This window comes from Ovis aries, chromosome 2 (assembly GCF_016772045.2).
Source record: "Ovis aries strain OAR_USU_Benz2616 breed Rambouillet chromosome 2, ARS-UI_Ramb_v3.0, whole genome shotgun sequence".
NCBI classification, from domain to species: Eukaryota; Metazoa; Chordata; class Mammalia; order Artiodactyla; family Bovidae; genus Ovis; species Ovis aries.
Genome location: NC_056055.1, coordinates 203,747,177 through 203,775,148, shown reverse-complemented (window position 1 = coordinate 203,775,148; position 27,972 = coordinate 203,747,177). Strand labels below are relative to the sequence as shown.

The following is a 27,972-nucleotide window of genomic DNA, read 5'->3' as shown; positions in this document are numbered from 1 at the left end:
CCGATTGTGTGGGGGCTGTCATTGACCTGGCGTCGCTGCAAAACCGAAGTCGCTGAATGATGATGTTGTGAAGTTGCCCGCCCGTCCCTGCCACGCCCAGATAGTTTTTGGCAGCGGCGGCTGCCCAGGCTGCTGCTCTCCAGCTGCCGCTTCATTGGAGACTTTTCCCTGAGGGAGCTTGGGCGCTGGATGGAGGACGCCGGGTCATTCCTGTGAGTAACCTTTCCGTTTACGACCCGAACTTGCCCTTGCCATCTTCCCTTGAAGGCGGAGGAGCTTCCCCTACCCGCGCTCCTCCCGGTTCTCGGAGGTCACGCGCGGACCCCGGAATTGGGGTATCCGAGGACTGGGTCTTCCCCTTGTCTCAGCCCCGCGATGGGAAGCGGGTGGTTTCCCAAGTGTAAGTGCTAAGTGATGGGCATTAGGCTCTGGCCTCGGGGTTCACAGGAGCTGCACCTCTCAGGATTGGCAGCATCCCATCCTGTGCCGGACAGCACCCACCTGGTGCCCCATCGTTGACCGATGAGCCGCTTTAGTGTCTGGATGTTAAATCTCAAGCCTTGGTTGCCATCTGTGATGTGAGCGAGACGAGAGGGTGTGGAAAAGAGCTCTTTCTGTGTTGAGTTGGGCTTTTCTTGCAATTGATTTTGAGCCGGACACCGCACGTCTTTTAAAAGAAAGACGCTTGCCTTCAGTTTGAAGCGTAAGTAATGGATATTAGACTACGTCCTTTTAGTACCAGAGTAAAGGTAGTCTCCTAAACACTTCAGAGATTTCTAGGTCATTATAATTGTCGTGAACTCAGTTACTTGCCCAAGGACCTTTTATTTAAGCCTGCAGTTTCTGCATCAAAAACTAACTTTTCACTGGAAATTCATCAAGCAATAATGGACTATAGGGTAAAAAAGGAAATGAATTCTTCCAGTTTTGTTTATCTATTTCAGTGATTTTTCCCCCCTGGCCTTCTAATCTTTGCTATAGAATTGGAAGTCTGAGCTAAAGTGATCTCCAAATAGCATGTTTCTGCTTGGTGTGGTGATACTTGGGAAGAAATTGTGAAAGACACTGGTGAGGAGAAAGGCCAGGGATGAAGACACTTATTTATCTCAGCCGTTATCCCAGCTTTCTGTTGTTTTATCTTCTAATCAGGCAGATTTCTTTTTTTGTTGACTTCTGTCTATGTGATGGAGAAGGCAGTGGCACCCCACTCCATTACTCTTGCCTGGAAAATCCCATGGACAGAGGAGCCTGGTAGGCTGCAGTCCATGGGGTTGCTAAGAGTCAGACACAACTGAGCAAGTTCATTTTCACGCACTGAAGAGAGAAATGGCAACCCACTCCAGTGTTCTTGCCTGGAGAATCCCAGGGACGGGGGAGCCTGGTGGGCTGCCATCTATGGGATCGCACAGAGTCGGACACAACTGAAGTGACTTAGCAGCAGCAGCAGCAGCAGCAGTCTGTGTGAAGGGGAGACCTGTTGACAGCTACTTGGGGAAGATTCCAAGGTGTTTCCAAAACTTGAAAGTCCCACCTACCTTCTTCACCTCACCTCGATGACCAGAGGAGCCTCTGTCATCCCACGCTCCCTACGCCCTGACCTGAGGCTCTGCAGTTTGGGGAGAGTTTTTCCTGATGAGAATATGTCCTTGCAGACTTTCTGTTTGATGTTCTCTCCTCTCCCTGAAAGTCTGGATTTCTTGCAGCAGAGTGAGCAGGATGATCGGGACTCAATTTCTGGAGGAGATGTGGAGGCAGGGGCTCTAGCTGGAAGGCTGCCTGGGTGGCTGGGGGAAGCACTGGCCAGCTTTCTGTTTTTAAAATTAAGTCATTTTCAGTAAGCCTCAGGTACTCAGCAAATACATACTATGTGAAAGATGGTTTTAAGTTATTTTGCAGGTGTTTATTCATATGATTACAGGTGTGAGAAAGACAAACATTTGATTACTCTCAATCAGCCAGGCATATCAGTTATAAGCTCTTCATACATTTGATCCATTAATCACTAATGGGGCTTCCCTGGTGGCTCAGATGGCAAAGAATCTGCCTGCAATGCAGGAGACCTGGGTTTGATTCCTGGATCAGGAAGAATTCCCCTGGAGAAGGGAATGAATACTCACTCCAGTATTCTTGCCTGGAGAGTTCCATGAACAGAGGAGCCTGGCAGGTTACAGTCCATGGGTTCACTGTGTGGCTAGGTACCTCCCAGGCATCTCAGTTATGAGCTCTATGTGCATTTGATCAGTTAATCACTATAATAACCCCCTTGCATAATCTAAGGCTCTAAAACTGTGCTTATGTAACAAATGGAGATTCATACCTAGATCTGCCTTACTTCAAAGTTATAGGTCAGATAACTTTTACCTACTTCAGAAATTGCTGACCTCAAAGGTTGGATGATTAAAAAGCATTTTCCAGCATTATTTTCTAATACTAGTTCCTACTACATACCTTGAATATCTAGAATAATTCTTGAACCCTGCTTTAGTACTTTTGAACCAGGTGTTCTCTCTGCTTGCAATGCTTGTCCTTCGCAGAGCTTTGCATTAAGACCCTAAGAGCCCATTACAAATCCACCTGTTTACTTAGGTAAGCCTTGATAGGATTGGCCTTTCTAGTTCAAAGGTTTAGTGGTTCTGAAATTGAAAATTTGAGCCAGGAAGTGGTATTCTCTATTACAAATGATTAACATCCATAGTCACAGAGAATAGAAAAACTTGTTTAAGATTTTTTACTTCAATACCCAAGATGTTTAAACACCAAAATAAGGAATGAGACACATGAAAATTTATTATTTCATGTTTATTTTGATCTTTACTTATATCATCCATACCAATTTTTGAACCTCTTTAGTTACTATCTTGTGTGATTGGTAAGAAGTCTGAGGCATTTAAGTAATATTCACATTTAAAGTAACTATAATTGAAGGAACTAAATTACTCATGATATCCAGCCATATTTTTTCAGATTTTAAGTGATCATATAATAGTAAACATCCCCACATTAGCAGTGAGAAATGTTTATTTAGATAAGCAACTGAAGCAGAGGGGAAGTTAACATACCCGAGGTCACTCAGCTACTAAGTGGGGAAATTGGGTCTCAAACCCAGGCAATCCCAGAATCTGTACTCTAATGTTTAGTGAGCACCTACTATGTACCACCAGCTTCCCTGGTGGCTCAGACAGTAAAGCGTCTGCCTACAGTGTGGGAGACCTGGGTTCAATCCCTGGGTCGGGAAGATCTCCTGGAGAAGGAAATGGCAACCCACTCCACTATTCTTGTCTGGAAAATCCCATGGACAGAAGAGCCTGGTAGGCTACAGTCCATGGGGTTGCAAAGAGTTGGACACGACTGAGCAACTTCACTCACTTACTATCTACCAACCCTAAAAATGGATGCTTTTATTATAATTAAGTCATTTATGTCTATAACTACCTTATGTAGAATGGAAGATCAACATTTAGTGACTTGTTTAAAATCATAGGTGCATATTAGAACCAGGATTTGAACTCATGCCTGCTTTATTCAAAGCTCATATTCTTTCTTCTATGTTCCCTAAATAAGCAAATCTTTAGTAAATCTCTTCAATGGGACAGATACTGTGCTAAGTGCTAGAGATTTATTCTCTGCTCTGAAAGAATACAATCTGAAGAAGGAAAGAGACAATTGGGATAGTGTGTTTATGAGTGAGCAGCACACAGAAGTACTGTGGGAACACAGAGACAGGGCAATGAAATCTTCCTGGATAGGAAGACTTGGGCCAGTCTTGGAAAAATAAATAGGAATTAGCGTGACCAAAGAAAAGAAGAAGGCCTTATTGTGGGCTCAGTTGTGTTTCTCCAAAATTTGTAAATTAAAGCCCTAGCCCCCATAACCTCAGAATATGACTATATTTAGAGATAGGGCCTTTGAAGAGGTAAGTAAGTTAAAATGAGACCTTTAGGGTATAATTCATTCTTACCGGTATCTTTATGAAAGAGGAACTTTGGACACAAAAGAGACATTGAGAACATGTGCACATAGGAAAAAGACCACGTGAGGACACTTCGAGAAGACAGCCATATGCAAGCCTCGGGAGAAGCCTGTCTTGCTGATACTTTGATCTTGGACTTCTAGCCTCCACAACTGTGAGCAAATAAACTTCTGTTGTTTACGCTGCCTAGCCGGTGCTTGTGCTTAGTTGCTGAGTCATGTCTGACCCTTTGTGACCCTGTGGATTATATAGCCCGCCAGGCCCCTCTATCCATGGGATTTTTCAGGCACGAATACTAGAGTGGGTTGCCATTTCCTCCACCAAGGAATCTGCCTGATGCAGGGATCAAACTCACATCTCCTGCTTTGCAGGTGGATTCTTTATCCATCGGTATTTTGTTACGGTGGTCCTAGCAAATGAATGGAGAGATGTTCTAACAAAGGAATGATATACAAAAAGTCTTTGAGGTGTGGCCAGGTGATTAGATTTCATGGTAAAAAAGTGTTGAGAGATGATTCTGAAGACGAGGCAGGGGCCATTTTGGATGAATGTGTATGAGACTCTAAGGATTTTAAACTTTATCCTAAGGGAGGTAGACTGGAGGGGATTTGCAGCCATGGGGAAACATTAAGTCTGCATGTTAGAAAGATACTCTGTGAGCCATGGAAGGATGGATTAAAGAGGGTAAGACTCGAGGCAAGAAGATCAACTGGGTGTCTTACTGTCATAGGAAGCTGAACTAAATATTTTCTCAGAATATTGAAATGTCAAACTAAGTTGTTTGACATAACAAGACCATTGTTAACATGAGGAAGATTTAAAAGGGCACAGCTAACCCTTAGGGCATACATAAGATTTAAGAAGAATCTGTATATACCTATTTTGTACCTAGAGACTGGCTTTGCTTTTGACATTTTGCTTTCTGTAAATAAAGCTTCACTCACCTATCACAGAATATTTAGTATTTTTCCACTGTATTTAATAGACACTTTTATAGTACTTGTTCTATTCTAAGCCAAGTCCTCTGACAGCTTTATGAAATATCTACTCTTGCTGTGGTGGTTTAGGCGCTAAGTCGTGTCCGACCCTTGAGACCCTATGGACTATAGCCCACCAGACTTCTTGTCCATGGGATTTCCCAGGCAAGAATGCTGGAGTAGGTTGGCATTTCCTTCTCCATGAACTACTGTTATTATCTCTACATTATGCATAAAGATATTGAAACACAGAGAGACTAAGTAGCTTATCCATGGTCACGTAGCTAATAAATGGCAGTGTTAAGATTCAAACTCAAACAGGCTGTCTTCAGAGTCTGTGCTTTTAGCCATATATAATTGCCATATATTATTTATCAAGATCATTACTGTTGCCATGTATTATTTATTAAGATCTTCAGTTACGTATGAAACGAGGAGGAAATAAATTGGGTATGTTTGCCATGGAGAGTACAGTTTGTCAGAAGAAATAAGTAACAAGGTTTTTGAGGTAAGGTTTTTGAAAAACGTGTTTTAGAGGAAAATGAAGAGTATTGGGAGGCAATGCTTGCTCTGAGTTGGGGCTTCTGAGAGAGCTAGACAGGAAAAGTAGCGTTGACCTCAGATGTGAATAATGTCTAGACTTTGGATACATAGAATGGGGAGAGGACGTTAAAGAAGACATAGCATGAACAAAGTCATTGGTTTGGGAATTTCCTGGTGTGTCTAGGGAACTAATAAATACACTCCTTTGTTTTGGCTGGAATATATTATGTGATTGGAGAGGCCAGTTTGGGGGATGGGAGACAGATAATAGCAAATGTCTGAGAAAGAGAAGTCTTAGGGAGTGAGGGGCAAGGAAAATTGTATAGGTTTTTAAACCAAATGATTGAGGTATATATTAGAAGTAATAATCTTTTAGGAGAGGATAAAGTTAATCTAATCCCTACTTAACAGTTAAGTCCTATTTTACCATTTCACAAATTGCATACATCCTTCTTACTGCTTCTATATACATAGTTTATGCCTTTATTACAATAACTCAGGCATAATAATAAAATTTCTTAATTTTCTGCCTCTAATCTCTCCATTCCTGAAATTTATCCTATATTCTGACTCCAAATTTATTTTTCAAATGTCATTTTCCACTTAGAAACTTGCTCCCCCTCCTGCATTGTTGGTGGGAATATAAATTGGTGCAATCACTCTGGAAAGCAGTATGGAAATTCCTCAGAAAACTAAAAATAGAATTATCATATGATCCAGCAATCTCACTTCTGGGCATACATATGGACAAAGCTGTAATTCAGAAAGATAAAAGCACCCCTTTGATCATAGCAGCACTATTCACAATAGCCAAGGCGTGGAAACAACCATGTTTATTGACAGCTGAATGGGTAAAGAAGATATGATATATACATGCAGTGGAATACTACTCAGCCATAAAAAATAATGAAATAATACTATTTGCAGCAACATGATGAAACTAGAGATTGTCCTATTAAGTCAGAAAGACAAATACCATATGATATCACTTATATCTGGATTCAACACAAATGAAACTATCTATGAAACAAATAGAATCAGGACATAGAGAATAGACTGGTAGTTGCCAAGGCGGAGGGAGGTGGGAAGGATTTGGATTGGGAGTTTGGAATTAACAGATGCAAACTGATATATATATAGAATGGATAAACAGCAGAGGTCCTACTGTATAGAATAGGGAATTATATTCAGTATCCTGTGATAAACCATAGCAGAAAAGAATATGAAAAAGAATATACATATATGTATGATTGAGTCACTTTGCTGTATAGCAGTAATTAACATTGTAATTCAACTGTATGTCAATAAAAAATAAGTTAAAAAAAAAGAGTTAGAACACAAATGTGACCAACTGACCAAAAAATATTGTTTCATGGTAGGGGAAAAAAAAAAAGTTTTAATAGAAAAAAAGAAAAAAGAAAGAAACTTGTTCCCTGAGGGATCAAGTTCACACTTCCTAATCTGAACTAGTCCAATTTAAAACTCCAAGTACCTTCTTCATAATCATTCCCACTTCAGTTGGTCTTCACACTGCTGCCAAATTGGCTCTGTCTGCTGTTTGCTTTGGGGCCTCCTTTTCTTTAACCTTTACCAGACACCCCCATTCTCGGTACTGAAATCTTTCCATCCTTGAGGAACCCTGTGTTCCTTGAGTAGCCCTGTACTAAATGTTACTCCTGTGTGAAGTCAGGCCACTTCAGCTAGAAAAGAACTCGCCCCACTCACTATCTATACACCAGTTCTGTTCCAATACTCATTAAATACTTATTTCTTATCTGGCGGTGTTATCTTATATTCTCAGATTTCTTAAATCATCAAATCTTAGATCTAATCTAGATCATGGAGCTCATTAGAACTCTTCCCATTAGAGTTCTTAGATCTTTATCTTCCCTTCAAGACGGAGACTGTTGTATATTACTTTTTATCTCTTTTCAGTACTTGTAGTTTAATTCAAGCAGCATTTATTGAAAGCAGTCCAATAAGCAGCTTGTTGACCAGTTGTTTATAGTGATCCTTTTATTAAAATTTCTTTTATAACTGGCTTCTTACTATGTAATGTTCTGACTTTATTGTAGCTTTATTACTGACTCACATAACCTTGGGGACATTCTGATTAATTACACTCTGTATTATGGCTTATTCATGCTAGAAAATGAGCATACAAAGTCTACCTGTGGTATAGAAGTGGAACTAATTCATGCTGTAAAGATCACTGAGGTCTTTGAAGCTTATCCATATATCTCTGTCAGCTTGCCAAACTGCGAGTTCTTTTTCTTTAGAAAGCTTTCTGACAAGTCAGGAAGAATGAAGGAATAGTTCAGATAAAATAGAGTCTAATTTAAGAGTGTTAACACTATGTTGTATAACAATGAAGTTGATAGTTATGCAAGTTAGTGGTGAAAGAATTCACCCACCAGGTTCAGTTAATAGTTCATTTCAACAACAAATATTTATTGAGTTGCTTGAGCTCCTGCTATTATATATCCATCCTGGTCAGCAAGTGAGAAGAAAAGGAGAAGATAGCACCTTTCTCCTTCCTGTCTGGAAGAGGACTTCCAGGATGTAAATTGGAATACATGTTGTGAAAGAAACATTAAATGCAAAGTTAGAAAATAAAGGTGGCAGGGAGTCTACTTTAGATCAGGTGAACTGGTAAAAGTAGTTAACATGGAAGAGGGAAGAGTATTCTGGGTACCGTGAACAATTGCAAAGGCCCAAGATAGGAGACAGTGTGATGAGGAAGTGGAAGGAAATGACAGAAGGCCTGTGGCTGAGTATGAGCAAGGAGGAGAGTGGTGCAAGATGAGGGAACAGTAGTAGTCAGGGGCCAGGCGGGCCGGATCTTGGACATCTGAAGCGTGAATTTTATTCTGTATATTATGGACATCCTTGATTTTTTTTTAAAGGAGTTTAATTTTTAAAGCTTTATTCTTTTGTCTTTTGGAGAATACAGAGGAGATTAAGAATAGAGTCTGTTAGGTTCTTCATATTCTAAGAGATGATGATGGCTTGAATTAGGATGGTGGAAGAGAGGATGAAGAGAAGTGAGTGCACTTGAGATATATATATGTGTGTGTGTGTGTATATATATATATATATATATATATATATAGGTATTATACTACACAGGGATTGATAATGGATTGAATGCAGCAAGGTTAGAGTAAGGAGGTATCTGTGGTTCCGTGGGTCACTTCATGGATCATGATCAGCTGTGAGAAATGTGAGTGGCACTCAGGAAGAAGTCTGGTCTGAAGAGCCTGTTTGGGAGTTATTAACATGAAAGAGATGGTTTAATCTGTGGTGGTGAATGGTTTGTACAAAGATACATGGGAAAAAAAAATGAGAACATGGTCAAAACTGGAATTCTGGGGAATACCAACATTTAAGGATCAAAAGAAGGGAGCTGGGTGATCCAGTGGAGGCATTTGAGAAAGAGCATTCATTGTAAAATTGTAGGCTCCAGGAGAGCCACAGGAGGAAAGTTCAAGGAGGAAGTGGTCAGTAATATTGAATCAGAGGTAACCCAAGATAACACCTAAGAAGGTAGATTAGATTGGTTAGCAGAGACTATTGACAACTGAAGGGAAACTGGTTTCAGGAAAGATCAGATTGTAGTGGGGTTGAGATAACAATGAGAGATGAGGGGAAGAACATGAGAGTGCATACTCTGTAAAGAAACTTGGCTGAGGACAGAGGGCAGCAGCTAGAAAGGACCTCAGAGTCTTGGGGAAGGGAGATTTTCAAATTTTTATTTTATCTGTTTTTAATGAAATGGAAGACTTGGGGCATGATAATAGGCCATGGAAGAAGGTGAAGCTCATGGAGTATAGGGATAACCAGTAGAACAGTTTAGGCAGGAGGAGAGACTTGTAATGTACGTTTCATCATTTTTTAACGGGTTGAAATGAAGGAAATGATGAAAAATAAGTTTCTTTCCCCCTTTTGTCTTCCAGCCACACAGTTCCTCTTCTTAGAGGATTGCTAATTTGCACTGCCATCAACAAGTGTGTAAATGTATGGTTGGCATTGTGCTTGTACTAAATTCTCAGAGTTTGGAGAGACAGCTACTACAGGTTATGTGGGTTTATTGGTGGGAGGAATGAGAAAGAGATGGAACACAGATAGGGATTCAGAGAAGACTGAGAAAGATATGATTTGGAATTGTTGTTTAAGAGGATAACAGAGGGCATGTTTATGGTGTGATCTCTGTAGCTGAAGAACCTGCAACAGCCTCTCCCCACAAGGTGCTGTGATCTTTTCAGTACTTAACTTCTTCTTTACAATCAAAATGTATGTCAGCTTCGAAAAGGGATTTCTCAAAAATCCATCACTTGTGGAAAGTAAGTACATGTTTGGGTTCTGAGTGCCAAAACGCTGCCTTCAGCTCTTAATTGCTTTCACTCATAGTCTTCCATTTCACGCCACACCATGTTATGTGGTGCTTTGGGGTTATTCAGCTAGTGATATAAATCAAAACAAAGGGAGGCTTGTTGGTTAAGAAAGAACAGTCTGTCTGAAGGAAAGGAAGAGGAGACTGGAAACCAGCTACAGTGTCTCTGAGATGGCACTACTTACTGTTCCTAAAGCACATAATTTAACACCTTAAAAAAAACAAATCTCCTTTCAACCATTCTCCTCTTTTTAGCTACAGTGGCACCCCACTCCAGTACTCTTGCCTGGAAAATCCCATGGACGGAAGAGCCTGGTAGGCTGTAGTCCATGGGGTTGCGAAGAGTCGGACACGACTGAGTGACTTCCCTTTCACTTTTCACTTTCATGCATTGGAGAAGGAAATGGCAACCCTCTCCAGTGTTCTGGCCTGGAGAATCCCAGGGACTGGGGAGCCTGGTGGGCTGCCATCTACGGGGTTGCACAGAGTCGAACACGACTGAAGTGACTTAGCAGCAGGCTAAAGCACTGAGTGTGACTTTGTTTTATTTTTAGTCACAAAATTGAAAGATTACAAATGAGACTTATATTAGTAGCTAAGTTTTTTTAAAGAAGATACTCAGTATTTCTTGTTTGATACAGGACTCATTTTAAATGTGTTCATAAACAGCTGAAAGTGCTATTTGTGGAAAACATGATAAAACTAAGCAGTGAGTCAAAGGTTCAGGTTTAGCTTTCTGACAAAACTGACAACTCATTCTTTTTAGTTATTACAAGGAAAGTGGGTACTGTGTTATTGCTATGAAGATGATAAATCATCCGTTTACCAACAAACCCTTATACAGAGTTTTTCATAAAACAAATATAGTGTTTTCTTTCAAATATTGAATCTTAGCTTGGTTTTGCTTTCCCAAGCAATTCATTTAGTTGATGTTGGATTGACATGTACCAATAATCAATTTCGTTCATTCAATTACATCTTTAATTCAGTGTGTTGACATTTTTAATCATTAAGTTATATTTGGGCATGTACTGCAAGAATACTGTGTGTCAGTTTGGTTTGGGGCATACAAAAGTAAAATAGCTTCATTCAAGGAGCTTGTAGTATAGTCAGGAAAGAATTGAGCATGTAGTCTGCTGGGGGTATCCAAGTAGAGCAGTCAGTAAACACTGATTAAGTAGCAAAATCACAATAGAGATTTTATAAGATTTCCTGAACCATTTTCTCCTTGTTTCCACTGTATTACTCTGTAGTGATTCATAGTAAACTTCTCACAAGAGACAGACCTATGCTTTTCAGAGGAGACAGTAAAGATTAAAGACAGAACATATTCATAGCCAGCCTAGAAAAAAGAGCACCGGATTGAGAAAAGCACTTGGCAACAGTGTCAAAGGAAGAGAAGCCAGCCAGCTAAAGCCCTAGTGCTGGAGGGGTGAAAAAAGAGGTGCTTGAAGAGTGAGCCAAGGGTCAAAAAACAGGTCCTAGGGTTCAGTCTCAAGCAGACACCTTCTGGGTTCTCTGATAACCTGGTTATCTGGTGTCTGAGCCAACAGCAGGTTAGAAAGGGAGAGGCACACTGGCAGCAAAGGTTGATAGCCTCCCAGTGAGGGAGAAGAGAAGATTAGAAGTGGATTTCATAGCTCAAAAAAATCAGCCACTTGAGACCATTTAGCATAGGGAGAAAGAAGTCTTTAAAAGCTCGTAATCCTGGAGCATATCACCATGTGTGTGCGTGCTAAGTCACTTCAGTCGTATCCAACTCTTTGTGACCCTATGAGCTGTAGCCCGCTGGGCTCCTCTGTCCATGGGATTCTCCAGGCAAGAATACTGGAGAGGGTTGTCATGCTCTCCTCCAGAGGATCGTCCCAACCCAGGGACAGAACCCACATCTCTCATGTCTCCTGCATTGGCAAGCGGGTTCTTTACCACCACTGTCACCTGGGAAGCCCACATATCACTATAGTCACCATAAATTGCTGGTCATAGTTATGCCCCTGCATCATCAAATTCTTTTTATCCTATTCTAGTCTAACGACTTTTCTCCCAGCCCATTGCAGTTTGTTGGACCTTTCTTATTACTGTGTATTAACTTTAGGGGGAAAACATCTTATTATCAATATTTCTAAGAGAAGAAAATGAGGGTGCTGTGGGAGAGTTGGATACAAGAGTCCCCTGATATCAGAAAGTAGAGTACTCGTGTGAAACCTTTTAGAAAGCTGGAGTAAAGTGAAGCAGTTACCTTAGGACACATCTTGCTAACAGATGCACAGAATAAATCAGGATGAAGCACAGATGGTCACAAACACAGTTCAAAGCCATAGTGGCTGGATGATGAGATGCTGAATGTAGTTCCCTGGGAAGGAGCTGGATGGTGCCCCGCTCACTGCCTGGGATGCCCACTGCCTCTGTAATGGTTCTCAGGAAAACAAATGCCTTTTTTCATAAAAGCAAATCCTCTTTGAATTTTTTTTGTTTGTGAAAACAGGTACTTATGTAGGTCTTCATAAAAGCAAAGTGATGTAAAGTCAACTTTCAAGAAGCAGGGGATACAGGTATTAAAGGTTTTGTGGTTTTTTGCCATACTGCTGTCAAACCCATCTCTAGGGGATGTTTTCAACTTCAGTGTAACTGATGGGTTTAACTGATAAAGCCCTACTTATATGCTCACATTTCTTACGGAAACCCAGGAGAGACCTATGCAGATCTTTGTAAACTGGGCTAAGAAAGCCTTCCGTTTTCAAATGCTCCTAGTCCTCTGTTTCTCGTGTGGCTCCGTTTTCTCCCTACTGCAGATTGCAGAGATGTACCTTGACTACACATTGATTCATTCACTTAATAGACGTTTATTGAATGCCTGCCATTTGCAAAATATTAAGATAGAGGTGGACTTAATTTTTTGGAATAAGGATTTATTTTGATCTATTGTTCACTTACTATCTTTAGCAGCTCAGAATAAGAAACTGAAGTATTCCCAATTTATGGTAATATGTTTGTGTTCTTTTCTTGATACTGTATACTGGCCCATTTAAAGGCAAAATCAGTCTCATATTTGGAGTTGTCTTAATAAAAAAATCATGATAGACTTGGAAACACAGGTCATTTTGCTTCATTGTAAATACAGCCAACTTTGGGATCGGATGACTCATTTCTAAAAGCAAATGTAAACCACCACTGTGGTGAATTTATGATGCTGATTATAAGTTGATATTTGGAAGTCCAGTTTAAAGCTAAGAAATGTCAATTTGGGCTGAAAATAGGGCCTTCAGGACCAGTTATTGTATAATTAGAAGGTAAGTCCTAGAAACAGATGCAATTTCCGAGGAGATAAAGGAGAGGAGGGTTTTTTCCATGATAAAATCCTGAAGAACTTGGGATATTAGCTATTAAAGATAGATGGAGGAAGATAATTCCTGAATTTCCTCAGCCACCTAGTTACTGTAGGCATCAAACTCAGAATCTAATGGTCTATCTGTGTTGCAGATAGCCAATAGTCAACCCCGCCAAAAAATGTACTTGTTCTTATTTGATTCCTGAATTTCACAGCGAATCAAAATCATCCACTACATGTCAGTTCACCCTCAAAAGGTAATCTTATCTCAAAGACCTGGAGTTGACCGTAACAACTGATTTGGAAAATAATGACTGTTATGTCTAAACCATAATATAATTTGAATGTCTCTTGTGCAGTAGAATTATATTATTGAAATTGTTACATTTTAGATATGCAGAATTCTAGAATTATATATGTTTATAAATATATTTATGAGAAATATTCTGTCCTGACTGTCACTCACCCCTATTTTAAGTTATACCCTATTCCTGGTCAAGTAAGCTTGTGTGTCCCACTGATTACTTCATTGATCTGAAGAGCTGTCTTAGCTATGGTTTTTCTTGTGGCAGCTTTTGAAAACGTTTTGCTTCAAAAGGCTTTAAGTAGTTAAGTTTAAAATAACTGAAGGATTTAGGATCATCTTAAAGCCACCAAAAGCAAATTTATATTTTATTGTCAGAGGAGACAGAAATGAGGACACAAAAGAATCTTAAAAAGAGTGGATATGTATGTATATGTATAACTGATTGACTTCACTGTACACCTGAAACTAACAATATTTTAAATCAACTATACTCCAGTAAAAATCTTTAAAAAAGAAATGACATAGATTTTTTAACCTCTCCTTGAATTTCTGTGTTTAAAGTTTGAATTTACCTCATTGCTCTATGAAAGTCTGTTTCAAGGTGTCTTCTTGGCTGTTTCATTTGAAGATAAGTCTGGAAGAGCAGATTATACAGGAATATTCTTAAGTTGCCAGCATGATTATATCTGTTCTGTTTATTTCTTAACCTTATGTGAAACGTTTGTAGATTTTCAGGTGATGGTATCTTTTGATTTAATCTACTACCTAAATTTTACCAGTCAGCCTTGAAAGAAAATGCTTTCTGATTTGTTAGGGAAGGATTTATTTGGTTCTCCAAGTATCATACATCTTTTGGTCCCTGCAGAATCTATTATATAAAATGCCTCTGCTTGAGGTGTTTCCCCTCATTTTTGGTTAAGAGAACAGGAAAACCACAAACTCTATCATGCCATGTACTCTGCATTATCCATCTTTGAAGCCCTATAATTGTTTTTAATCTTTTTATAGCCATTACTTTAGTCAAAAGGGCTTCTCTGGTGGCTCAAACGGTAAAGAGTCTGCCTGCAGTGCAGGAGACCTGGGTTTGATCCCTGGGTTGGAAAGATCCCCTGGAGAAGGGAATGGCTACCCAGTCAAGTATTCTTGCCTCTCCATGGACAGAGGAGCCTGGTGGACTACAGCCCATTCAGTTCAGCTCAGTCGCTCAGTATTGTCCGACTCTTTGTGACCCCATGAATCGCAGCACACCAGGCCTCCCTGTCCATCACCAACTCCCGGAGTTCACTCAGACTCACGTCCATTGAGTCCGTGATGCCATCCAGCCATCTCATCCTCGGTCGTCCCCTTCTCCTCCGGCCCCCAATCCCTCCCAGCATCAGAGGCTTTTCCATGAGTCAACTCTTCGCATGAGGTGCCCAAAGTACGGGAGTTTCAGCTTCACCATCATTCTTTCCAAAGAAATCCCAGGGCTGATCTCCTTCAGAATGGACTGGTTGGATCTCCTTGCAGTCCAAGGGACTCTCAAGAGTCTTCTCCAACACCACAGTTCAAAAGCATCAATTCTTCAGCGCTCTGCCTTCTTCACAGTCCAATTCTCACATCCATACATGACCACAGGAAAAACCATAGCCTTGACTAGAAAGACCTTAGTCGGCAAAGTAATGTCTCTGCTTTTGAATATACTATCTAGATTGGTCATAACTTTTCTTCTAAGGAGTAAGCGTCTTTTAATTTCATGGGTGCAATCACCATCTGCAGTGACTTTGGAGCCCAAAAAAATAAAGTCTGACACTGTTTCTACTGTTTCCCCATCTATTTCCCATGAAGTGATGGGACCAGATGCCATGATCTTTGTTTTCTGAATGTTGAGCTTTAAGCCAACTTTTTCGCTCTCCTCTTTCACTTTCATCAAGAGGCTTTTTAGTTCCTCTTCACTTTCTGCCATAAGGGTGGTGTCATCTGCATATCTATAATGTCCTTTTCATTATAGGGGACTAGAATGCAAAAGTAGGAAGTCAAGAAACACCTGGAGTAACAGGCAAATTTGGCCTTGGAATGTGGAATGAAGCAGGACAAAGACTAATAGAGTTTTGCCAAGAAAATGCACTGGTCATAGCAAACACCCTCTTCCAACAACACAGGAGAAGACTCTACACATGGACTTCACCAGATGGTCAACAACACCGAAATCAGATTGATTATATTCTTTGCAGCCAAAGATGGAGAAGCTCTATACAGTCAACAAAAACAAGTCCAGGAGCTGACTGTGGCTGAGATCATGAACTCCTTATTGCCAAATTCAGACTCAAATTGAAGAAAGTAGGGAAAACCGCTAGACCATTCAGGTATGACCTAAATCAAATCCCTTATGATTATACAATGGAAATGAGAAATAGATTTAAGGACCTAGATCTGATAGATAGAGTGCCTGATGAACTATGGAATGAGGTTCGTGACATTGTACAGGAGACAGGGATCAAGACCATCCCTATGGAAAAGAAATGCAAAAAAGCAAAATGGCTGTCTGGGGAGGCCTTACAAATAGCTGTGAAAAGAAGAGAGGCAAAAAGCAAAGGAGAAGAGGAAAGATATAAGCATCTGAATGCAGAGTTCCAAAGAATAGCAAGGAGAGATAAGAAAGCCTTCTTCAGTGATCAGTGCAAAGAAATTGAGGAAAACAACAGAATGGGAAAGACTAGAGATCTCTTCAAGAAAATTAGAGATACCAAGGGAACATTTCATGCAAAGATGGGCTTGATAAAGGACAGAAATGGTATGGACCTAACAGAAGCAGAAGATATTAAGAAGAGATGGCGAGAATACACAGAAGAACTGTACAAAAAAGATCTTCACGACCCAGATAATCATGATGATGTGATCACTGTCTAGAGCCAGACATCCTGGAATGTGAAGTCAAGTGGGCCTTAGAAAGCATCACTACGAAGCTAATGGAGGTGATGGAATTCCAGTTGAGCTGTTTCAAATCCTGAAAGATGATGCTGTGAAAGTGCTGCACTCAATATGCCAGCAAATTTGGAAAACTCAGCAGTGGCCACAGGACTGGAAAAGGTCAGTTTTCATTCCAATTTCAAAGAAAGGCAATGCCAAAGAATGCTCAAACTACCGCACAGTTGCACTCATCTCACATGCTAGTAAAGTAATGCTCAAAATTCTCCAAGCCAGGCTTCAGCAATACGTGAACCGTGAACTTCCTGATGTTCAAGCTGGTTTTAGAAAAGGCAGAGGAACCAGAGATCAAATTGCCAACATCTGCTGGATCATCGAAAAAGCAAGAGAGTTGCAGAAAAACATCTATTTCTGCTTTATTGACTATGCCAAAGCCTTTGACTGTGTGGATCACAAGAAACTGTGGAAAATTCTGAAAGAGATGGGAATACCAGACCACCTAACCTGCCTCTTGAGAAATCTGTATGCAGGTCAGGAAGCAACAGTTAGAACTGGACATGGAGCAACAGACTGGTTCCAAAAAGGAAAAGGAGTACATCAAGGCTGTATATTGTCACCCTGCTTATTTAACTTCTATGCAGAGTACATCATGAGAAACACTGGACTGGAAGAAACACAAGCTGGAATCAAGATTGCCAGGGGAAATATCAATAACCTCAGATATGCAGAGGACTACAGCCCATGGAGGCATAGAATTGGAGAGGACTAAGCGACTAAGACTTTCACTTAGTCAAAAGGACGTAATTTTCTATGTTAAAAAGAAAAGATTTAAAATATGGTAGCTCTGATGACTTTATTAATATCCTAGAATATAAATTCCTGATGGCAACTGCTCTTGTGAATGAATATTTTAATATATCTATACCCAAATGTTATCTGAGTGTCCAGACAGACCCTTTAAGAACTAAACAATTGGCTCACGAGCCTTCAGTTTTATGTTATTAAGAAGCCTAAACTTTCCCTAAGATTTCTGCAGATTCTCGTGTTCTGTGACCTCTGAGTTACTGCCATCTGGATGGGACTTCTTTTCCTTCCCTTCTCTCTCTCCTCCAGAGGAGGGAAAAATATATAGTTGCTTCCCTGGGGTCATGCAGAGCCGCTTTGCCTTCCTTTGATGCTACAAGGCCTTACCTTCCACCGTAACTGCATTTTCCATGTGTTTTCCTGAAGAAAAAGCATTTCTTTCCTAAGAGGAGCTCTGCTGTTGTATGTTAAAATGATGAAATGTGTGCCTTATTAGGTTTAATTTGATAATAATAATCCTTCCAGTAGCTTATTTTCTCCATTTATAAAACTTTACAAAATTTCAGTAATTCATATCAAACTTAGTCTCCACTGTTTACAGAAGTTATAAGAAAACCTATCTTGAAAAGACTTTTGCAGTGTCAGAATTGATTATAGTATGTAACCTTGTGTAGTTCTTTTGCCAGGTAGTTCAAAGATGGTGCGCTCTTAAAAAAGATAGAGTTTCAGATAGAGGTTAAGTATCAAGTTGCTCTTTCTCTTAGAGAACAAAATCACTAAATTTTGTGAATGTGAGCAGTCTACCCTTTTGAGGTAAGCATTTAGTAATTTTGAGCTATTCATCAGATGGTAATAGGTTTGTTTAAGAAATATAAACTTATTATATGCCACTTTTAAACTCTTGTCATCTTTGAACTTTAAGCATTTTTCCCTTAAACTTTTTTTTTTACCAGATAACCAAACACCTGAAGATGTCAACATCAAGGCTTAATCTTACTTTGTATTTTTTAACCACTTTTTTGGTTGAAATCTAATTATACTGCTTTAGAGCAGCTAGGTAGTAATAGAAAAGTAACATGGCCTTTTAAGAAATTGTCAGGAATTGTGCCCCACATAGTTTACATTGCAGAGATTGCTAGTTCTGCATATACTCTCTCCAGCAAGTGTTTTCATGTCCAGGTACATGTTCAGACATTAAGGACTGAAGAGATGGAATAGTAATGATACGATAAGTAGTCTGCAAAACAACAGTAGGATTTCATAGATTTAAAAAATTTTTTTCCTTGTATCTCTATACCTTGCTCCAAATTCTCCCACTCTCTTCTCATCAAGGCAAGCATTTTAATGTTTATAGTACAGAAAACATTAATTTACGTGAATTGCATTGTGGTATCTCTCATTTTGCTTCCTGCTTTATTCACTCAGCACTGTATGCTTAATGCTGTGTTACTCCATGGGATGTATCCACATTTTACCTGTTAGTCTCCAGGGAGCAGGCCCTCACCTTACTATCACAAATAGCAATGCAGGAAACAATCTCTCACCTGTCTCTTTATGTGCTGATATGAGAATCTGTTCGAGATAGATATACCCAGGAGCAGAACTGCTGGACTGAAGGGTACGTATGTACTTAATTTTCAGCACGGTTTCTAGGGGTCTTCTGAATGGCTGTACTAGTTTGCGTTCTCACCAAGGGCTTTTTATTTGGGTAAATTTTTATAGGATTAGAAGAGTTCCTCTAAGGCCAGTAATTAGTGACAAGAAAGGATTGCCTTTGGTAAGAATAATTGTTAATAACTCCTGAATTATTGCTAGGTGGCACTCCCAGATAGATACAGAGAGATATAGAGCAATGAGATATAGAGCCATACTTTCTTTAAAAGCATGTTCTTCTTGAGAGCCAGGGCTGCTGACCATGTGGAGGAGATCTGAGTCCTGTTTCTTTTAAGTCTGTGTGCCATGACCAGGTACCATGAAATGGTGTGATTTGTATTTTATAATTCTACCTCCTTATCTATTTAGCTTTTACATTTTGTTAAACACATAACTAATGCTTACTGTATACCAAATACTACTATGTATGCTTTATAAACATTAACTCATTTAATCCACATAAAATAGGTCCTATTATTGCTCCCATTTTATAAATGAGAAAACTGAGGCACAGAAAGACTGTTTTAATATTACCAATTGGGGAATGTGGATAATTAATGAAAAGCCTGTAAAAATAAATGGAGTATATAATTTATTTTATTTCATACTCCATTATAAATAGAAAGGTGTTATTTAACTTTTCTGACTTTAACTTTTGAACACCAATGTGTGTAACTCATTGAAATGCCAAATGGAAAAAGAAAGCACATTTACTAATGTGTTTAATTTTTTTTTTAATTAATTATTTTTTTTACTTTATTTTACTTTACAATACTGTATTGGTTTTGCCATACATTGACATGAATCCACCACGGGTGTACATGCGTTCCCAAACATGAACCCCCCTCCCACCTCCCTCCCCATAACATCTCTCTGGGTCATCACCGTGCACCAGCCCCAAGCATGCTGTATGCTGCATCAGACATAGACTGGCGATTCGATTCTTACATGATAGTATACATGTTACAATGCCATTCTCCCAAATCATCCCACCTTCTCCCTCTCCCTCTGAGTCCAAAAGTCCGTTATACGCATCTGTCTTTTTTCCTGTCTTGCATACAGGGTCATCATTGCCATCTTTCTAAATTCCATATATATGTGTTAGTATACTGTATTGGTATTTTTCTTTCTGGCTTACTTCACTCTGTATAATTGGCTCCAGTTTCATCCATCTCATCAACTGATTCAAATGTATTCTTTTTAACAGCTGAGTAATACTCCATTGTGTATATGTACCACAGCTCTCTTATCCATTCATCTGCTGATGGACATCTAGGTTGTTTCCATGTCCTGGCTATTATAAACAGTGCTGCGATGAACATTGGGGTACATGTGTCTCTTTCAATTCTGGTTTCCTCGGTGTGTATGCCCAGCAGTGGGATTGCTGGGTCATAAGGTAGTTCTATTTGCAATTTTTTAAGGAATCTCCACACTGTTCTCCATAGTGGCTGTACTAGTTTGCATTCCCACCAACAGTGTAGGAGGATTCCCTTTTCTCCACACCCTCTCCAGCATTTATTGCTTGTAGAGTTTTGGATCGCAGCCATTCTGACTGGTGTGAAGTGGTACCTCATTGTGGTTTTGATTTGCATTTCTCTAATAATGAGTGATGTTGAGCATCTTTTCATGTGTTTGTTAGCCATCCGTATGTCTTCTTTAGAGAAATGTCTATTTAGTTCTTTGGCCCATTTTTTGATTGGGTCGTTTATTTTCTGGAATTGAGCTGCAGGAGTTGCTTGTATATTTTTGAGATTAGTTGTTTGTCAGTTGCTTCATTTGCTATTATTTTCTCCCATTCAGATGGCTGTCTTTTCACCTTGCTTATATTTTCCTTTGTTGTGCAGAAGCTTTTAATTTTAATTAGATCCCATTTGTTTATTTTTGCTTTTATTTCCAGAATTCTGGGAGGTGGATCATAGAGGATCCTGCTGTGATTTATGTCAGAGAGTGTTTTACCTATATTCTCCTCTAGGAGTTTTATAGTTTCTGGTCTTACATTTAGATCTTTAATCCATTTTGAGTTTATTTTTGTGTATAGTGTTAGAAAGTGATCTAGTTTCATTCTTTTACAAGTGGTTGACCAGTTTTCCCAGCACCACTTGTTAAAGAGATTGTCTTTACTCCATTGTATATTCTTGCCTCCTTTGTCAAAGATAAGGTGTCCATAGGTGCGTGGATTTATCTCTGGGCTTTCTATTTTGTTCCATTGATCTCTATTTCTGTCTTTGTGCCAGTACCATACTGTCTTGATGACTGTGGCTTTGTAGTAGAGCCTGAAGTCAGGCAGGTTGATTCCTCCAGTTCCATTCTTCTTTCTCAAGATTGCTTTGGCTATTCTAGGTTTTTTGTATTTCCATACAAATCTTGAAATTATTTGTTCTAGTTCTGTGAAAAATATGGCTGGTAGCTTAATAGGGATTGCATTGAATTTGTAAATTGCTTTGGGTAGTATACTCATTTTCACTATATTGATTCTTCCAATCCATGAACATGGTATATTTCTCCATCTATTAGTGTCCTCTTTGATTTCTTTCACCAGTGTTTTATAGTTTTCTATGTATAGGTCTTCAGTTTCTTTAGGTAGATATATTCCTAAGTATTTTATTCTTTTCGTTGCAATGGTGAATGGAATTGTTTCCTTAATTTCTGTTTCTACTTTTTCATTATTAGTGTATAGGAATGCAAGGGATTTCTGTGTGTTGATTTTATATCCTGCAACTTTACTGTATTCATTGATTAGCTCTAGTAATTTTCTGGTGGAGTCTTTTAGGGTTTTCTATGTAGAGGATCATGCCATCTGCAAACAGTGAAAGTTTTACTTCTTCTTTTCCAATTTGGATTCCTTTTATTTCTTTTTCTGCTCTTCCAAAACTATGTTGAATAGTAGCGGTGAAAGTGGGCACCCTTGTTCCTGACTTTAGGGGAAATGCTTTCAATTTTTCACCATTGAGGATAATGTTTGCTGTGGGTTTGTCATATATAGCTTTTATTATGTTGAGGTATGTTCCTTCTATTCCTGCTTTCTGGAGAGTTTTTATCATAAATGGATGTTGAATTTTGTCAAAGGCCTTCTCTGCATCTATTGAGATAATCATATGGTTTTTATTTTTCAATTTGTTAATGTGGTGAATTACATTGATTGATTTGCGGATATTGAAGAATCCTTGCATCCCTGGGATAAAGCCCACTTGGTCATGGTGTATGATCTTTTTAATGTGTTGTTGGATTCTGATTGCTAGAATTTTGTTGAGGATTTTTGCATCTATGTTCATCAATGATATTGGCCTGTAGTTTTCTTTTTCTGTAGTATCTTTGTCAGGTTTTGGTATTAGGGTGATGGTGGCCTCATAGAATGAGTTTGGAAGTTTACCTTCCTCTGCAATTTTCTGGAAGAGTTTGAGGAGGATAGGTGTTAGCTCTTCTCGAAATTTTTGGTAGAATTCAGCTGTGAAGCCATCTGGACCTGGGCTTTTGTTTGCTGGAAGATTTCTGATTACAGTATCAATTTCCGTGCTTGTGATGGGTCTGTTAAGATTTTCTATTTCTTCCTGGTTCAGTTTTGGAAAATTGTACTTTTCTAGGAATTTGTCCATTTCTTCCACGTTGTCCATTTTATTGGCATATAACTGGTGATAGTAGTCTCTTATGATCCTTTGTATTTCTGTGTTGTCTGTTGTGATCTCTCCATTTTCATTTCTAATTTTATTGATTTGATTTTTCTCTCTTTGCTTCTTGATGAGTCTGGCTAATGGTTTGTCAATTTTATTTATCCTTTCAAAGAACCAGCTTTTGGCTTTGTTGATTTTTGCTATGGTCTCTTTTCTTTCTTTTGCATTTCTTTCTGCCCTAATTTTAAAGATTTCTTTCCTTCTACTAACTCTGGGGTTCTCCAACTCTTCCTTTTCTAGTTGCTTTAGGTGTAGAGTTAGGTTATTTATTTGACTTTTTTCTTGTTTCTTGAGGTATGCCTGTATTGCTATGAACTTTCCTCTTAGCACTGCTTTTATAGTGTCCCACAGGTTTTGGGTTGTTGTGTTTTCATTTTCATTCGTTTCTATGCATAGTTTGATTTTTTTTTATTTCTTCTGTGATTTGTTGGTTATTCAGAAGTGTGTTGTTCATCCTTCCATATGTTGGAATTTTTAATAGTTTTTCTCCTGTAATTGAGATCTAATCTTAATGCATTATGGTCAGAAAAGATGCTTGGAATGATTTCGATTTTTCTGAATTTATCAAGTTTAGATTTATGGCCCAGGATGTGATCTATCCTGGAGAATGTTCCATGAGCACTTGAGAAAAAGGTGAAATTCATTGTTTCGGGTGAAATGTCCTATAGATATCAATTAGGTCTAACTGGTCTAATGTATCATTTAAAGTTTGCGTTTCTTTGTTGATTTTCTGTTTAGTTGATCTGTCCATAGGTGTGAGTGGGGTATTAAAGTCTCCCACTATTATTGTGTTATTGTTGATTTCCCCTTTCATACTTGTTAGCATTTGTCTTACATATTGCGGTGCTCCTATATTGGGTGCATATATATTTATAATTGTTATATCTTCTTCTTGGATTGATCCTTTGATCATTATGTAGTGGCCTTCTTTGTCTCTTTTCACAGCCTTTGTTTTAAAATCTATTTTATCGGAAATGAGTATTGCCACTCCTGCTTTCTTTTGGTCTCTATTTGCATGGTATATCTTTTTCCAGCCCTTCACTTTCAGTCTGTATGTGTCCCTTGTTTTGAGGTGGGTCTCTTGTAAGCAGCATATAGAGGGGTCTTGTTTTTGTATCCATTCAGCCAGTCTTTGTCTTTTGGTTGGGGCATTCAACCCATTTACGTTTAAGGTAATTATTGATAAGTATGATCCTGTTGCCATTTACTTTATTGTTTTGGGTTCGGGTTTATACACCCTTTTTATGTTTCCTGTCTAGAGAATATCCTTTAGGATTTGTTGGAGAGCTGGTTTGGTGGTGCTGAATTCTCTCAGCTTTTGCTTGTCTGTAAAGCTTTTGATTTCTCCTTCGTATTTGAATGAGATCCTTGCTGGGTACAGTAATCTGGGCTGTAGGTTATTTTCTTTCATTACTTTAAGTATGTCCTGCCATTCCCTCCTGGCCTGAAGAGTTTCTATTGAAAGATCAGCTGTTATCCTTATGGGAATCCCCTTGTGTGTTATTTGTTGTTTTTCCCTTGCTGCTTTTAATATTTGTTCTTTGTGTTTGATCTTTGTTAATTTGATTAATATGTGTCAGGGTGTTTCACCTTGGGTTTATCCTATTTGGAACTCTCTGTGTTTCTTGGACTTGGGTGATTATTTCCTTCCCCATTTAAGGGAAGTTTTCAACTATTATCTCCTCAAGGATTTTCTCATGGTCTTTCTTTTTGTCTTCTTCTTCTGGGACTCCTATAATTCGAATGTTGGAGCGTTTCATTTCATCCTGGAGGTTTCTGAGATTGTCCTCATTTCTTTTAATTCGTTTTTCTTGTTTCCTCTCTGATTCATTTATTTCTACCATTCTATCTTCTATTTCACTAATCCTATCTTCTGCCTCCGTTATTCTGCTATTTGTTGCTTCCAGAGTGTTTCTGATCTCATTTATTGCGTTATTCATTATATATTGACTCTTTTTTATTTCTTCTAGGTCCTTATTAAACCTTTCTTGCATCTTCTCAATCCTTGTCTCTAGGCTATTTATCTGTGATTCCATTTTGATTTCAAGATTTTGGATCATTTTCACTATCAATATTCGGAATTCTTTCTCAGGTAGATTCCCTACCTCTTCCTCTTTGGTTTGGTGGGCAACCCTCCTGTTCCTTTATCTGCTGAGTATTCCTCTGTCTCTTCATCTTGATTATATTGCTGGATTTGGGGTGGCCTTTTTATATTCTGGTAATTTGTGGAGTTCTCTTTATTATGGAGCTTCCTCACTGTGGGTGGGGTTGTATCAGTGGCTTGTCTAGGTTTCCTGGTTAGGGAGGCTTGTGTTGGAGTTCTGGTGGGTGGAGCTGGGTTTCTTCTCTCTGGAGTGCAGTGGAGTGATCAGTAATGGGTTATGAAACATCAAAGGTTTTGGAGTAACTTTGAGCTGCCTGTATATTGACGTTCAGGAGTGTGTTCCTGTGTTGCTGGAGAATTTGTGTGATATGTCTTGTTCTGGAACTTGTTGGTCCTTGGGTGGAGCTTGGTTTCAGTGTAGGTATGGAGGCATTTGATGAGCTCCTATTGCTTAATGTTCCCTGAATTCAGGAGTTCTCTGATGTTTTTAGGCTTTGGACTTAAGCCTCCTGCTTCTGGTTTTCAGTTTTATTTTTACAGTAGCCTCTAGACTTCTCCATCTATACAGCACCAATGATAAAACAGCTAGGTTAAAGATGAAAAGTTTCTCCACATTGAGGGACACCCAGAGAGGTTCACTATTTTTGAAGACAATGGTCTGCTTTTCTGGTTGCCTAATGTCCTCTGCCAGCCTACAGAAGTTGTTTTGTGGAGTTTGCTCAGTGTTGAAATGTTCTTTTGAGGAATTTGTGAGGGAGAAAGTGGTCTTCATGTCCTATTCATCCGCCATCTTAGCTGTGTTTAATATTATACTTCCAAAAATTGGAAAATAAAATCCAGTGGTAATGATAACCTTTATTGGATGCCATAGTTTTTCAAACTAGGGGGTGGGGAAGGGGTTCAAGACAGAGGGGACATACATATCTTTATGGCTGATTCACGCTGTTGTATGGCAGAAACCAACACAACATTGTAAAGCAGTTATCCTCCAATTAAAAATAAATTTTTTAAAAAACTTGAAAAAAAAGATGCCAGCACACCTGGGTGTATGAATTTTCCAGATAGGTAAAACTTACTTATTTAAAATGCATAAAATATTATTTCTTAATATTTTCTTTTAAATCTTGCTTTCCTAACTTATTGAAGAGTGGGCATGAGAGCATGATTTAACATTTTCCTCATGATTGGGGTCATATTTTAATAATTGTCATTGTACTTTGATAAGGATGTAGGTGTCAAACATGAAACAGAAGGCTTCTAATAATGACTAGACCTGGCTTTCTTGAAAAAGTCCCTAATGTTTTTTTCTTTTGGATTATTTGTCTAATTTTGTAAAAGGTACTGTATGGAATATACAACTACAGTTGTATAATATGACTGCTGTAAAATTAATCATTGACTCACAGATGGTTCCTTGCCTGGAAAATCTTCTTCAGTATTGCTGTGGTGGTTTTCAGTCAGTTCAGTTGCTCAGTCATGTCTGACTCTTTGCAACCCCATGGACTGCAGCACGCCAGGCCTCCCTGTCCATCACCAACTCACAGAGCTTGCTCCAACTCATGTCCATCGAGTTGGTGATGCCATCCAACCATGGTGGTTTTAGCTCTTAGCGATTTGATGTCCCTGGTGAATCAGATACATATTAGCAGTCACCCATTCTCTTGCTATTTACTGTTTGGTGAGGAAGGATAGAGAAACAGTATCCCTTTCTGCTGCCATAGTTCAGACTGGATTATTGAAACATAAATTCATTATCTTTGCAGACAAGACAGCAGACTAATTTTTTCTTTAAACCTTCTTCAGTATTTGGCTTGAAACCAAATGTCAAGTATAAGCGACATCTAAAATTACATCTCTCCAATCGCTTCTTGGCCTTTTGGCTAAGATCAAGTGGAAAATTACATCTCTAAATGTATAGGAGAGAAAGTCCTGTCCTTGCATGGTAGAGTTTCTTTCTTATATATATTTTGAAACACAAGCTTGTCTGCTTAAAACCTGTAACTTCTGAAAGTTTCTGGATAGGAGCAATGGATGCTACAGATCAAGTTCAGCTCCGCCAATCACCAGTAGATGAAATCATTTACAACTCAGCCATTGTTATTTATGGCATGTTTATTTTATATGTGTATACTTTTGAGGTATCTTGTAAATTTTATAAAGCCCCATTTTGTCTCTGAAAGCAGTACTGGTGATAGATGGATCAACATGAAAATACAAATTGTGTAAAAAACTGAAAGTGAAAAAATTACGCATGTTAAATTTATGACTGGATAGTAAAAATGATTATTAAGGACAGTCCCAGGGTGTGCCTGTGCCTTTGACAGGCAGCCAAAGGTGAAGAAATATGAATGTCTAAAATGGGATGCCTGTTTAGTCAAAGTTTAATTCCGGTTAAAGTTGGAGTTCAAGAACCTGAAGGCTGGGTATGAAGAGTGAAAGTGGCCCTGTGGAAACTTATCAAACACCACAGATGGCACTGTGGGTTCATGGCCATTTCTAATCTGCAGGTGGAACTCTAGTGTGGATTCCTTAGCTGCCAGAGGTTCCCTCCCTTCTGTTGGTGGAGATTGTGGAAGGGAGGGATTGCCTGCCTCAGTAAATGTTCATTGTAAACAAAACAGAACACTTTTTTATTTTAATGCCAAAAATATACCAGCTCAGAGGAAATGTGGACCCCAAAAACCTAAATCTCACTCATAGTTTTGGACTTTTAGACTAATGGATTTCACAGTCTTTTGGAATTCATCCTGTTTGTAAGTAGAGCTGCCTCTCTATATCTTATACTCTGGAAACCCTACTGGTCATCAAATTGAATGACACGCAAAAAAGGGGTCAAAATTTTACCAGGACCACGTAGCTCCTGGGGTGAACTCGACAGCTGCTGGTAGCGTAGGTGTGCTGGAGGTAGTGTACTGTGGCTCGCCCGTGCAGCTGGCCCTGGCATTGTGTGGTCTCTGCCTTTGTGAGATCTGTTGCTCACTATCCAGGGTGGATTTCAGAGGTACACCCCTCCACCGCCACCCCTTTTTCAGCTTTTAGCACTGAAACCTTCCTATAGACTTTCTTGTAGTTTAGTATCTGACTTTAAAATTATTGCGGGGTTTTTCAGTAAGTTTTATCTTTTGATGTAGCCAGAAAATTAGTGAGTCTCTTGAAAGTCTGTTGTTTAATGTAGGAACATGGTACATTTATTTTATGTTTGAAATTGTGCACTCTATCTTTGGTCTGGATTAAGGTTCTCACTGCCTACCAGAGCTGCTGCTGGAATTAGTGATTGTCACTGTTCCCATTTCTGCAGGCAGATCAGCAGCCAACATG

At 39.1% G+C, this 27,972-nt stretch overlaps 1 protein-coding gene across 5 annotated transcripts in view; it reads left to right on the top strand.

Annotated features, from left to right (window-relative positions):
* Positions 1–20: 20 nt before the first annotated feature.
* The window catches only part of TRAK2 (trafficking kinesin protein 2), an 84,069-nt gene continuing 56,117 nt past the window's right edge, over positions 21–27,972 (top strand). Inside the window, exons 1-2 of one of the 5 annotated variants that reach the window (XM_060410196.1) lie at positions 21–212; positions 4,021–4,124. The gene's annotated coding sequence lies outside the window, so the exon portion shown is untranslated. Of the gene's footprint in view, positions 27,408–27,972 lie in introns of all 5 variants that reach the window. The other 4 variants (XM_004004825.6, XM_060410197.1, XM_060410198.1 and 1 more) reach the window with 4 other exon arrangements.